At 36.6% G+C, this 13,849-nt stretch overlaps 1 protein-coding gene across 1 annotated transcript in view; it reads left to right on the forward strand.

The window, feature by feature from the left end:
• The window catches only part of PUDP (pseudouridine 5'-phosphatase), a 575,274-nt gene that overhangs the window by 481,746 nt on the left and 79,679 nt on the right, over positions 1 to 13,849 (forward strand). The gene's annotated exons all lie outside the window — the stretch shown is intronic.

A 13,849-nucleotide genomic window follows, 5' to 3' on the forward strand; every position in this document is an offset into this window, starting at 1 on the left:
CATAGAAATCATCAGTAACTGTTTTTTTTTTTCATTTTTTTATTAATTAAAAAAAATTAACAACAAACAAACAAAAATAATAACATATCATTCCATTCTACATATACAATCAGCAATTCTCAAATCATCACATAGTTGCATATTCATCATTTCTTAGAATATTTGCATCGATTTAGGAAAAGGAAATAAAAAGACAACAGAAAAGGAAATAAAACGATAACAGAAAAAAAGATTATACATACCATACCCCTTACCCCTCGCTTTCATTTATCACTAGCATTTCAAACTGAATTTATTTTAACATTTGTTCCCCCTATTATTTATTTTTATTCCATGAGTAACTGTTTTTTTAATCAAATATTCAGACCAATTGAGTTAGATATTTTCCTAGCGAAAGTATCCACTTCATATACAGAAATATTTCTTTTCTACAAGATCAAACATATGTGTACAAATAATTATACTGTATCTATAAACATACGAGTTTTCAAATATAAAGCAAAAAGACTACGTGAGGCTGATCTGACCATGATTTTTAGTAGGAAATTGTGACATTGTCCCCTCCTAATAGTTGAAATACAACCAACTGTTCTTTGTATGTGTCCAGGGACCAGTAATAAGATTTAAAAGATAAAATATAGTGTGTCAATGGGTTAAGTTAGTTATTTTACACCGATGGCTGAAAATCTAAGTAAATTTCACCTAATACATTACATACAATGAATCGTATTACATGTGACACCTCTCCTGTTGACAAATGGGTTTATAAAGTATAACTCACACAGCCTAATTGTAATCTGTCTGCCTCATGGCTAAAACCCAGGAACTCCATTTTTCTGTAGCAGTTATAATTCATCACTTGAAAGCATCATAATACATGCAAATACCTATTTCTCAACAAGAGAGAAATAGAATCTCAGCACTAAAGTAACAGTATTTCCCCCCAGAGCAGTGATATAATGGAGGAATCAATCAATCCATCCAATGGCCAACTGCTCTTATTAATGGCGCTCTGTTTACTGGATATTATGAGATCAAGCATATTCATATTTAGGGGCTGAATTATCTCATCTTAAATGGTCCACAGATATCTACTTACTGAATTTAAAATAATTGTAGACTTAAAAAGTACATCAACAGGAGAGTGTTATATAGATAAATATAGATATCTACTTCTGGGGAAGCTTGAAGTTTGTAACCCCCTCAATTTTCAAATATCCTCTACCTATATGGCAGTAACATGCTTTTTAAAAACACATCTCATTGTAGTGCTTTAGTATGAGTGATATTTTTGTTCTGACAGTAGAAGTGGTAAAATTATTTCCAACTCAAAATACTTATATTTATCATCACCCCATTCCCCAAAGGTACATGCTTTATAATTCCATTTCCAGACCAACATTTTCAATCATGTTTCTGTAAATTACAAGCAATTTCATAGACAAAGAGCTTTCAACTTCATACAAACATTTTGAAGGTCATAATATTCTCCCAAATGCTGCCTTTTCCTGTGAATTGATGAAATATTGATGTTTCAGGTATGAATTTTAAAATGTCCTATGCTAAAGGATATCTAAGTGGGGAAAAATAAGCAATGGGCAGCAAAATTCATATAGCCATTTAAACATAAGGGCTGTCCTGAAAACATAGGAATTTTTTGTGAAGCAAGAGGAGAAGAAAGATTTTATTTTATATGTTGAAATCTCTCTTTCTTATTGTCTACATAATCTCAGAGGTTTGTGGGAAAGGAGGAGAGAAGGGTTGCGCCTCTGCCTGGTAATTTCTTTATGGATCAAGTATAAACACTCATGTATAAGGCAAGCTCCACTTAAGAACAAATTCTTCTTTATACCATTGGTTGTTAATAAACTCAAAATGAAATTTCTTCTGTGCTTTTGGAGCAGAGTTTGTTATGGAAAACATATAAAGCCTTTTAAGAGCATATTCTTCTACCTTGGATGATCCTGAGTACACTTTTGATGGCCTCCAAGTATCTTCATCAACCATGCTATATTGTGGTTATATAGCACAAAAGTAGACCATGCAGGAAAGACAAAAGGTATACTGTGGCAAAGAGACTCACTCCTGGCTCTTGTTTGGAAATCATTTCTTCTGGAAAAATTGGCCTGGGCTAACCACAGGCACATTAGTATATGCTAAGGTTGTTGGCCAAAGGGACACGCAATGTATGCAGTTGAACACAGTGGGAAATTTTCAAACCTGGCTTTACTGGCTTGCTAAATAACTTCACCAGAAAATTTCCAAATAATGGATTACAGTATGAAGAATTAATAACTGCTACATCTTAGACAATACCTTTGCTTTGAGGATCTCCAGGATTTCCCTAAATGTGTTCCATGGTTTATATCAAAGTCTTCAACCAATCATTTTTTGGAGAATGTACTGTAGCTATAGGGAAGCTCTGATAGAAACAGAGAATCTTCTGGCATATTCTATGGGCAACTACACATTGGGAGACAAAAATAAACTTGCAAATATCTTATTTTGAAAATAACTGGTGACACATCAGAAAAAGAGGCAGGAGTTATAGGTAATAGTTTAATATAAATCACAGTACATTGAATTTAAAATAATTGTGGAATTAGCATTTGTCAACAGGAGAGTGTCATAAAAAAATAAATGAGAGTAACTCTTTATTTCCAGAAATCAGTCTTTTACAATAATAATTTATAATATAAGAAATTTATTTATAATATAATATATTTATAATATAAGAAAAAATGTAGAAGGTTTGAAGAGTATTCATAGAAGAAGTTAAGAATACTTTAGTGATATAAGGTTGGAAAGAGTATAACACCAGGGTTAGTTGCGCCTTGAGATAGTATCAAGCTTTGAGGAGGTGGTCACTTAATTAAGCAAGTACAGTGCAGTTCAAGTGACTGGGGTCCTCACAGAGGAATTGATGCAAAGATAGAACCTAGAGGGTCGAGTTAGCTAGGTGAAGAGATGCCAGGGATCCAGGACTTGGGGAGAGGGGGCTTTCCAGGGCTTTGTGAAACCCCAGAGATTAGGGAACACCTGATGCAGTGAGAATCAAGGAGGAGCCAGGTTAAGAGGGTCCTTGATGCGAGCTTGCTGAGATGCCAAGAGCTGGACCACAAGTGAGCTTCAGAATCCTGCACCACACTCACTGCCGGTGTGGGATGAGCTCTGTCCAGTCGTTTTAGTTTTCCTCATCCTCAGTGTCAGTTCTCTTCATTTGCTGAACTTCTTGCCCCTGCACCATTTCCTAGAGATTGTGTTTGTTTCTGATGCTGTACCCAGTACCATGTAAAATGTTCATGTTCTTAGATCTTGCAAAACAATTCCTGTTCCTTCAACTTTAACTTTCTGCCTCTTGTCTCATCAGTAGTTTCTCTGATGAGTACCAATATTTTAAAGACCTTTGACCTGATTTCTTCTTTTGAGAGCTTTATTTATGACTTGAAATATGCCCCACACAGAGCAATGAAAATTGTCTAAAATTGAGGATGTTGAGGATTGTACAGCTAAGTGAGGATACTGTGAGACATGGATTGTTGACTTTAGACATTATCCATGATGCCCAATGGATGGAGGTGGCTAAAGGACATATTGACTGAAAAGTAGAATGGTGAACTGGGGTGTATACCCATGATCGAATTTTATGTGGCTGTGGAAGGAACGGAGTTATGAGGCATGCAAAAGAGATGAACCTTAAGGACATTATGTGATGCAAAAATAAGCCAGAAACAAAAGAGCAAATATTGTATGATCTCATTTAGAAAATAGTTGTAAGAAAATTGGGGCCTAGATTGTAAGCTCTTATAGCAGTAACGTTTAGTCTGGAGCTGTAATTGTTATTTCTAGATTTTGAGATGCTATGCTATATATGCATCACCTGGCATTTCTTTGGAACTTTGGGTACCTGTGTGTCACCTGAGACTCAGAGTAGGAGTTCTGCAGGTCTGAAAGTCAGCATTGTACATACAACAACTGTTAAAGAAACTGAAAAAGAGATCAGGCTTCAATTAGAGATAAGAATAAAGCCAATTGGGTCAAGATTTAAGGTAAATCAGAATACAAGGTAAAGGATGACAGTGTTGGTATTTTAGAACTTCACCTAATACATGAGACCAAAGGAAGAGAGGTTTATTTTGTCCAAAACCTAAAATTTCTGAAGCACATCATCTAACTCAACCTGTCTGGATAAATCATATAAACAACCCAAACACATGGAGCCCATAATGGAAATGAGGGCTTGTAATTTTGAATAACATAATGAATGTCTGGATACATCCCAGAATCTGTTGAGCAGATAATAGAAAGTACTGGCAAAGTCTCTTGAGGGACAGGAGAAAAAACGTAGAACTACTAAGCTTTACCACTGAAGGAACCCCTCATACTACCTCCGACATTAGGGACTCCCAAGTCAATAGGCCAAGCCCTTGATCTTGAGACTTGCTATTGTGAAGCTTATTTGTGTAGCAGAGAAGCCAAGCCTATCTATAATTATGCCTAAAAATTACTTCCAGAGGCCCTGTTTGTTGCTCAGATGTGGCCTCTCACTTTCTAAGCCCAACTTTGCAAGGAAAATCATTACCCTCCCCCCTAGCAGGGACATGACCTCCAGGTATGGATGTCATCCAAGTATCCCTGGCAATGTAGGAGATGAATCTCGGGGATGAGCTTGGCCTTGCCACTGTGGAATTGACAATGCCTACATGAACAAATGGGAAAAAAGAATTGTAACAGGATAAGGTATCACTGGCTAAGAGAGTTCAAATAGAGTTGAGAGGCTATTCTGGAGGCTACTCTTATGCAAGTTTCAGCTGGTTATTGCTATCTACCATGGTTTGCCAAACCCCAAACAACTTAAAGAACACCTAGGGCTCTATCTGAAATTCCTCAAAGGTTCCATGCACTATGACTGCTTTCCAGAATCCTACAACCTCCAGATGGGTTCCTAGGCCAGATAAGTCCTGAAACCAAAAAGGGCCAGCTTCTCTAGAACATCAGCTAGTACAATCCCCATCCCATAGTATTGGCAGCACTTTCCAACATGAAACAATTAGAATGGGCATAATTCAAATATCCTTAATGATTGGGAGAAAGGTCAAAGGAGATGAAATAGTTATAACAGAGAAGATAGAATTTAACAAACGAGTATGACTGCTGAATCATTATATCAATATTTCTTTCAGTCTCCAGTGTCTTAGAGAAGCTAGAAGGAAGAACCTAAAATTGTAGAACTGTAACCCATACCAAACTCTGAAATTTGTTTAATAATTACATATTACAATGTACTTTGCAATTTATAGTTTTTTTGTATACATATTTCACAATTAAAAAGTAAGTTGGCTTAAACAATGGGACTTGATTGTCTCATGATTTCAGTAACTACAAATCCAAAGTCAAGGTCTCAACAAGCCATGCTTTCTTCCAGAGTCTAAAGCTTTCTGACACTGACTTGCTGCAATCCCTGGGGTTCCTTGGCTTGTAGATGCATCTCTGCCTCTATCACATGGCATCTCTTTCTAGCTTCTTCTCCTGTGAAGCCATCTGTGTCTCTCTCTAGATTTCATCTCCTTATAAAGGCTTCAGTGCTAGAGATGAAGACCACCTCCCATCCCATGCCCTGATTCAATCTGGCCTCAATCAAATAGGTTCTTCAAATATCCTATTCACACAGAACCCATTCCTTAACTAATAATATCTTTAAAGATTCTATTTACAAATGGGTTCACACCTACAGGAACTGGAGGTCAGGCTTCAACTGTGTTTTGTGGGGGACATGATTCAGTCTCTAACACTGTACTTACATATTGTTGGTGATTCAGATACAGCCACAAACTTTGAGATGTTTTCATCTGCTCTCTATATTCACAAACATATATATATTTTAAAAAGAACCTTTTATTTTATCAAAATGACCCAGTCCTATGCTTTTGTTCCCTCAGTACATGTTCTATAGAAGCTAACTCAGTCTCAGTATAAGAGGCCATCAAACTCCTCTCTACATTTACCATGTTCCTTGTGCCAACTACAGTTGCTCCTTGACAGTCCCAAAGCTGTTCTAAAATCTTCTTTCTAGGGTCATCCTAACAGGGGTTTTGGTTTACATGTCTCTGGTCTCATATGAGTGACTTCACTTGCTTCCTCAAATCTTCCTGTGCACTGAATTTCCATTTTCTGTCTCCCACTCCCTCCTTCTGTTTCAAGGTCGATAGTCTTACCCCTTTGACATTTAGGAGTTTGGGTCCACCAACATTTGGTTCATGCCTAAAATTTTATCTTCATTTTTCACCATAATTTTTCATCTTTCTTCCCCAACTATCAAATCTCTTGCATTTCTCAGAACACTGTTCTCCTCCATGCCCATATGTTTGCACCAGCTTTCTTTCCTATCTGCTGCACATCTATATGTCTCTCAAAACTCAGAGCATCAAATTCCCTTTCTACTCCAGAAAAATTTCACTGAATACCCAAAGCTGACACAGGTGTCCTTATTCTAACATCTATTCTTCTCTTTGTGAGTTAAGAGAGCTTTAATGATATAACTTACTGATGAGCTCTTGTTTCTCTTCTCTCTTTCTATCTGTAGTTCCCAACACAGTCAATGCTAGATTACTGTTGGGTGAATGAATCTATGCAGAAATGTTATGTGCCAGCCATTTCACCAGAACTGAGCTAAGCACCTTTAATGCCAGTGGTCCCATTCATTCCTCACTGCTGGCACCACCTCCATTTTTCCATGTGAGAAATCTAACATTCAAAACTATTGTTAAATTCCCTAGTCACGCGTTTCCTTCTCAAGTGATGGGTCCAAGATTCAACCTCACATTCTCAACCCAACTCTATCACATTTTTGGAGGCTCACTTTTGTTTTGTATAAGTTCTCTTTGTTCCTATTTATTTGAAGTTTTAAGTCACTATAAACATGTGCTTCCATTGAAACATTTATCTCAAGCTCACAGGAGGAACTATGATTAACTTTGGCTTGGTGTTATTATTTATAGTTTTATCACATACATATTTACCTGTGATCAAGATTACTAAAAATTAGTTACATATTTGTTCATGGGTATGTACTTGCAAATATGTAAATATTATGAATATATTATTTGGTAGTTCATGTTTTTGAAATTCTTGTAATTTGATCACATTGGACTAATTCTTCTTTGAGTCTTTTTTTTTTTATTCAACATTATTCTTGGCAAATTTTTTCCCAGGCTGATGTTTACAGCTGCAACTTATTATGTATTGTTCATTCTTTGTATAAATCTATCTCATCAATGGACCATGTAAGGAAAAACATGGGCAGGGATCACAAATTCCCATTATTGATTTGCTTTTCAATATCTTGGCATGAGCCTTATTAGAAGCTACTTTTACTGGCCTAAACTTCCCATAGATTATTTACTTAAATTGTTGGCATTTACTGTGAATTTCTTTCCCAAACCTACTACTCTCTGGCATGAAGTATGAGTGAAGGGAAAGTTGTCTGTGTTTGTATTGATAATGGAGTACCGATTATGGCTTTCAAAATTGCATTCATACACTCATTTTCAAATGTACCTATTTGTGCTTATGTAGGTCATTTTCATTTAAGGGTATATTCATAATATTAATGCATCATCAATAGCCATTTTTTTGTTCATTCAGTTCTATGGAGTTTAGTTGAAAAGCATGTTATTTGATTTATGTTAGCCTTGGAATAAAACGTGTTCCAAACAATAGGATCTGTCTTATTCTATTCATATACATCAACTGACAATTTTGTTTTTACTCTCTGCACTCAGAAATTAATCATGACTCACTTTATTTTCAGGCTAAAAAAAAAAATCAACAGTACAACTAAACAGGCAAATCTAAATCTAGGGACTTCTCATTAAAATGTGCAGTGAAAAAAAAAAACAAAATAAAATACATATTTCTAATAAGGCCGTAATTCAGAGAGTCATAATTTTGAATCCTCAGATTTTGAGCTACTTAAAATTTTAGCTTTCATTTTAACGTTAAGAGGGTAGTTTGCATTACAGAGTTTTATATATTCTTTTTTATTCCCTACAGACTTTCTTGGATTTCTTCCAAATACAGTCCACAGGTTCTGTGTTACATTTGAATATTTTGAGCAATGCAAGTTATGGTTAATGACTAATTATGATAGAAGACTGTAAGGCAATGACACATTTTCACAAAGAATGTTAGAGATTCTTAATGAACCAGTTAAGAAGAATGCAGTGTTTGACTATCTAAGAATGTAGGATGGTTAACCTACTGTATTATGGAGGAAAACTTAAAATTCTTGACAAAACTTCTTAATAGAACCAAATAGATGAATATGTTCATATATCATGAAGCCAGCAGAGATAGATCTGAATTAACATTTTTTCTTTTCTTCCTTATAAGTCTGTAATTAATCACTGTGTTTCAAAGTAATTGAGTCTCTATACCTAGTGCTTTAAAAATTCTATCACCTAAGAACACGTTTGGATTTTTGCATTTCTAAGGTCCCTTTTTAGAAAGGTTAGCAATTGAGCATATCTGAAATTCTCTTGTGGCCGATCATCTCAACTGAATATCATTTGTGCTGCATATTCAGTATGTACATGTTGGACCCAGAAAACGCTAAGATTGATTTTGGATTGTGCTAAAATGTTTACTTTTCCTAAACAGTTCTTGTTGGCTTTGCACACTGCTGACACAATAAATAAATCCATCCCTTTAAATACTCACAAGAATGTTTGTTATTCCCAACTTTTGGAGTCTATAACATAATCTAAAGTAAGGGCAGCTCTTAAAAATTGTGATGTAAGAATATGTCTCAGGCAAACCCAAAACTCCAGGTTGCAGTAATACAACATCTACTGAGTTCTTTCAGAGTTATAATCTCATGACCCTCAAACAAAAATGTGTTAGAGAAAATGTTATTATCACCATTTTGCAGAGGAAGAAAGTAATTTATCAAAAGTTTCCATGGGGACTTCCGGAGAAGATGGCGGCTTAGTAAGACGCGCGGGTCTTAGTTCCTCCTCCAGAAAAGCAACTAAAGAAACAGAAACAATACAAAACAGCTCCCGGAGTCACGACAGAGACCAAAAAAGACAGCGTACCCCATTCTGGAACAGCTGAACGGGTAGGGAGAATCCACTGCTGTGAGATACCCGAGGGGTGCACGTTTTCCCGGCTGGGGTGGCTGGCATCTGGGGTCCCCTCCACGCACGTGGCTCCCCGGTCTGACTGGGAACATTGGATAGCGGGGCCCTCCCGTCACGCTTGGCGTCTCGGGCCAGCTGGGCAATTTGGACCGGCACTCCCCCAAGCCACGGCCAGCGACCCCCGCCTCCACGCGCGGTTTCCCAGGCCGACTGCCCCGCAGACAAACGACCGCCACGAGCGCCACCTACTGGGCAGGAAAAGAAAAACAGAGCCCAGAGATTCCACAGAAAAACCTTTCAACCAGCTGGGTCCCACACCCAAGGAGATCTGATCAAATGCCCAGACACCAGCAGAAAATAATGGATGACGCTCGGAAAATTGAAGATATGGCCCAATCAAAGGAACAAACCAATAGTTCAAATGAGATACAGGAGCTGAGACAACTAATGCTGAATATACGAACAGAAATGGAAAAACTCTTCAAAAACCAAATCAATAAATTGAGGGAGGACATGAAGAAGATATGGGCTGAACAAAAAGAAGAAATAGAAAATCTGAAAAAACAAATCACAGAACTTGTGGGAGTGAAGGACAAAGAAGAAAAAATGGAAAAAACAATGGATACCTACAATGGTAGATCTAAAGAGACAGAAGCTACAATTAGTGAACTGGAGGATGGAACAACTGAATTCCAAAAAGAAACAGAAACTATAGGGAAAAGAATGGAAAAACTTGAGCAGGGAATCAGGGAACTGAATGACAATATGAAGCGCACAAATATATGTGTTGTGGGTGTCCCAGAAGGAGAAGAGAAGGGAAAAGGAGGAGAAAAACTAATGGAAGAAATTATCACTGAAAATTTCCCAACTCTTATGAAAGACCTAAATATGCAGATCCAAGAAGTGCAGCGCACCCCAAAGAGAATAGACCCAAATAGGCGTTCTCCAAGACATTTACTAGTTAGAATGTCAGAGGTCAAAGAGAAAGAGAGGATCTTGAAAGCAGCAAGAGAAAAACAATCCGTCACATACAAGGGAAACCCAATAAGACTATGTGTAGATTTCTCAGCAGAAACCATGGAAGCTAGAAGACAGTGGGATGATATATTTAAATCACTAAAAGAGAAAAACTGCCAACCAAGACTCCTATATCCAGCAAAATTGTCCTTCAAAAATGAAGGAGAAATTAAAACATTTATAGACAAAAAGTCACTGAGAGAATTTGTGACCAAGAGACCAGCTCTGCAAGAAATACTAAAGGGAGCACTAGAGTCAGATACGAAAAGACAGAAGAGAGAGGTATGGAGTAAAGTGTAGAAAGAAGGAAAATCAGATATGATATATATAATACAAAAGCCAAAATGGTAGAGGAAAATATTATCCAAACAGTAACAATACTAAAAGTTAATGGACTGAATTTCCCAATCAAAAGACATAGAATGGCAGAATGGATTACGACCCAGCAATACCACTGCTAGGTATCTACTCAAAGGACTTAAGGGCAAAGACACAGACGGACATTTGCACACCAGTGTTTATAGCAGCATTACCTACAACTTCAAAGAGATGGAAACAGCCAAAATGTTCATCAACAGACGAGTGGCTAAACAAACTGTGGCGTATACCTACGATGGAATATTATGCAGCTTTAAGACAGACTAAACTTATGAAGCATGTAATAACATAGATGGACCTAGAGAACATTATGCTGAGTGAGTCTAGCCAAAAACTAAAGGACAAATACTGTATGGTCCCACTGATGTGAACCGACATTCGAGAATCAGCTTGGACTATATCATTGGTAACAGAGACCAGCAGGAGTTAGAAACAGGGTAAGATAATGGGTAATTGGAGCTGAAGGGATACAGACTGTGCAACAGGACTAGATACAAAAACTCAAAAATGGACAGCACAATAATACCTAAGTGTAATGTAACTAGGTTGGAACACTGAATGAAGCTGCACCTGAAATATGGTTTTTTGTTTGTTTGTTTGTGTGTTTGTATCTTTTGTTTTTGTTTTTTCTTTTTCCTTTTTATATATATATATATATTATTAGTATTATTATTTTAATTCTCTTCTCTATATTAACATTCTATATCTTTTTCTGCTGTTTTGCTAGTTCTTTTCCTAAATCGATGCAAATGTACTAAGAAATGATGATCATACATCTATGTGATGATACTAAGAATTACTGAGTGCATGTGTAGAATGGAATGATTTCTAAATGTTGTGTTAATTTCTTTTCTTTTTTTTGATTAATAAAAAAATTAAAAAAAAAAAAAAAAAAGTTTCCATGGGAAGTCAATGCCAATACCATCATAAGAAGCCAAGTCTTCTGAACTTTGTGGTGTAAAGTTTAGTTTTTTCTTTACTGTTGTACAGGAAAGTTTTCTGAAAGTTATCCTGGGTAATTTGAATCCTAAATTCCTGTACTCAATTCTCAAATGTGCAAAGGTTTTCTGATATGCAGAATACAGTGACTTTACTGAACCTAGAGTTTGAATGAAAATGAAGCAAAACTGGTGGAAGTAAAAAAAAAAAAAATTGAGGATACAAACCAACACTTCAAAATTTTCAAGTATAAATAATAAAACAATTCTTTATTCCAGGTTTCCAATGATAATTTCCAAGGAGATATCTTTAAATATATATCTTCTAGTTGAATAGTTATTAGTTTTGACTCAAAATTATTTGACCTAAAGCCCACTTGAAAAATTAAAGTACCATCTAGTGGTGATAAAATGGATGAAAAGAATTCCCTTTAATCAGCTTTGTATTTAAAAGAAAAGTCAATTTTGAATCAAGCCTAGAATTCCTGGCATTGTCCTAAGATAATATTTAATGGTATTTTAAAAATACTAAGTGCTATGTTAACAAAATATTAATAGTATTACATTAATGTTTAAACAATAGACTAACAAGAAAGAGGCATCACTTTTAGTGGCGTTGTCAGGGGAAAATATTAAAGCTGATCTGAAGTATCAGGCTCCCTAGTTGTCTTGGGGGGGTGGAGGGTGAGTTTGAGAAGATGGCTTGAGAAGGACCAGAAATGAATATACAAAAGAAGATACTTCAGGAGGGGACTTCCTAAAAACCAATGAAGAGCCATTTGAAGAACCTGGGGAGAAATAAAAAGTCCTGTTAAGATAAGGGTCCCTTCTGTTTATGGTTTCCAAAGGATGGCTTTGAAAACTAATCAAAGGAATCAGCAAAAGGGGAGAAAGACTGACATATATACATATGTGAATATATTTTTTAAGTCTTGAAAAATGACTCAGTGCATTTATACTATTTTACTGCTTTGAAACTGGACTATATTGTAGAGAAAAAAAATAAAAACAAAACAAAATGTAAGCCATCCATCATAATTCTCTAAGAGAATATGAAAATATAATTACTCTGAAAAAAGATACAGGTTCAGGTCCTGGGAAGGAAGGCAAGCCCATAATTTTGGAATGAATGAAGATGAAAATGATTTGAGGATCATTTTAAATGGAAAGGGCAGTGTGACATTTTGTTGCAAGTACATGGGAAGCACTAGAAGGAAGGTATCCATTGAGAAGTGGGCTCATGCCACCTCATGAGTGTTTTGTGTAGTACAACAGCAAGGATCATCTTGCAAGTCTGAAGGCCAAAAGATTTTTCAAACCCAGAGATATGTATAAAAGTGCAATAGAATATTCCTTCTGCCGGACAGAATGTCAATGTTGTGGAAGCAATGATTAACCTGGCTTGGTTATTTAAGGTTGTACTTTTCAAGAAATTATGAGCTAAAGAACCAAGGGATGGTTAAAATGCATGATTCATAACTGTCTTTGGGCGATTTGTGAGCCATTGCATTCATAAACTGCTAACTTCCTTCAGGAAAAGACATTTAACCCATCGGCAGAAGAGCCCATCCCTTCTCAAAGTGTGTCCCAGGTCTAGAAGCATCAGCATCACCTGGGAACTTGTTAGAAAGGCACATTCTCAGGCCTTGTCTCCGCTTCCTACAGGATCAGCAGCTCTGGAGGTGGGTCCCTCCACAAGGTGTGACGCTCACTAGATTTGGAGAACTGCTTTCATTGAGTTTTGTATGCAGCTCTTGGATGCCCTGGGGTCGCAGTTGCCCAAAAGCGTTAAGCTTCAGCGATCTTATCTAAGAGACCTTCCTTGTTGCTTTTTTAAAATGTCAGACTCTCAGGGTCAGGGCTTAATGAATTTTGTTGTTAGCACTTCACTGTACCTGTTTTCCTGTAGTAGTTGAGGTTGATCAGCTCCCCTCTTCTGGGCACACCTGTTTTGTTGTTGTAATTGTATGCATAATGAAGTGGGGTCTTGAGAAGAGTCTGCCCCTGATGACAAGTTGGCAATGAAATCGCTAAGAAAATTGCCTCAAGGTTAAAAATAAGATAGGTAATGAGTAACATCTGCATACGTTGAAGTCTTCCCTTTTCCCCCCTTTAAGTTTTTTTTTTTTTTTAACAAAGTATTAAAAAATGATGGTGTCAGATTATTAGTTAATGTTCAGGTACACAGAAACAGCCTCATTGCAAAAGTAAAAAGATGTCATCCTGATTTTACTCATTCTCTTCCATCAGAAACTGAGAGGATAACTAATGAAGTCCACACTCGTCAAGATACCAGGGCAATGTGATCATATAAAGGAATGTATTCTGAACTGGTTGGATGCTTTTGATATTTGAACAAAAATTCTATGGTGTGTG

This window comes from Tamandua tetradactyla, chromosome X (assembly GCF_023851605.1).
Source record: "Tamandua tetradactyla isolate mTamTet1 chromosome X, mTamTet1.pri, whole genome shotgun sequence".
NCBI lineage: Eukaryota > Metazoa > Chordata > Mammalia > Pilosa > Myrmecophagidae > Tamandua > Tamandua tetradactyla.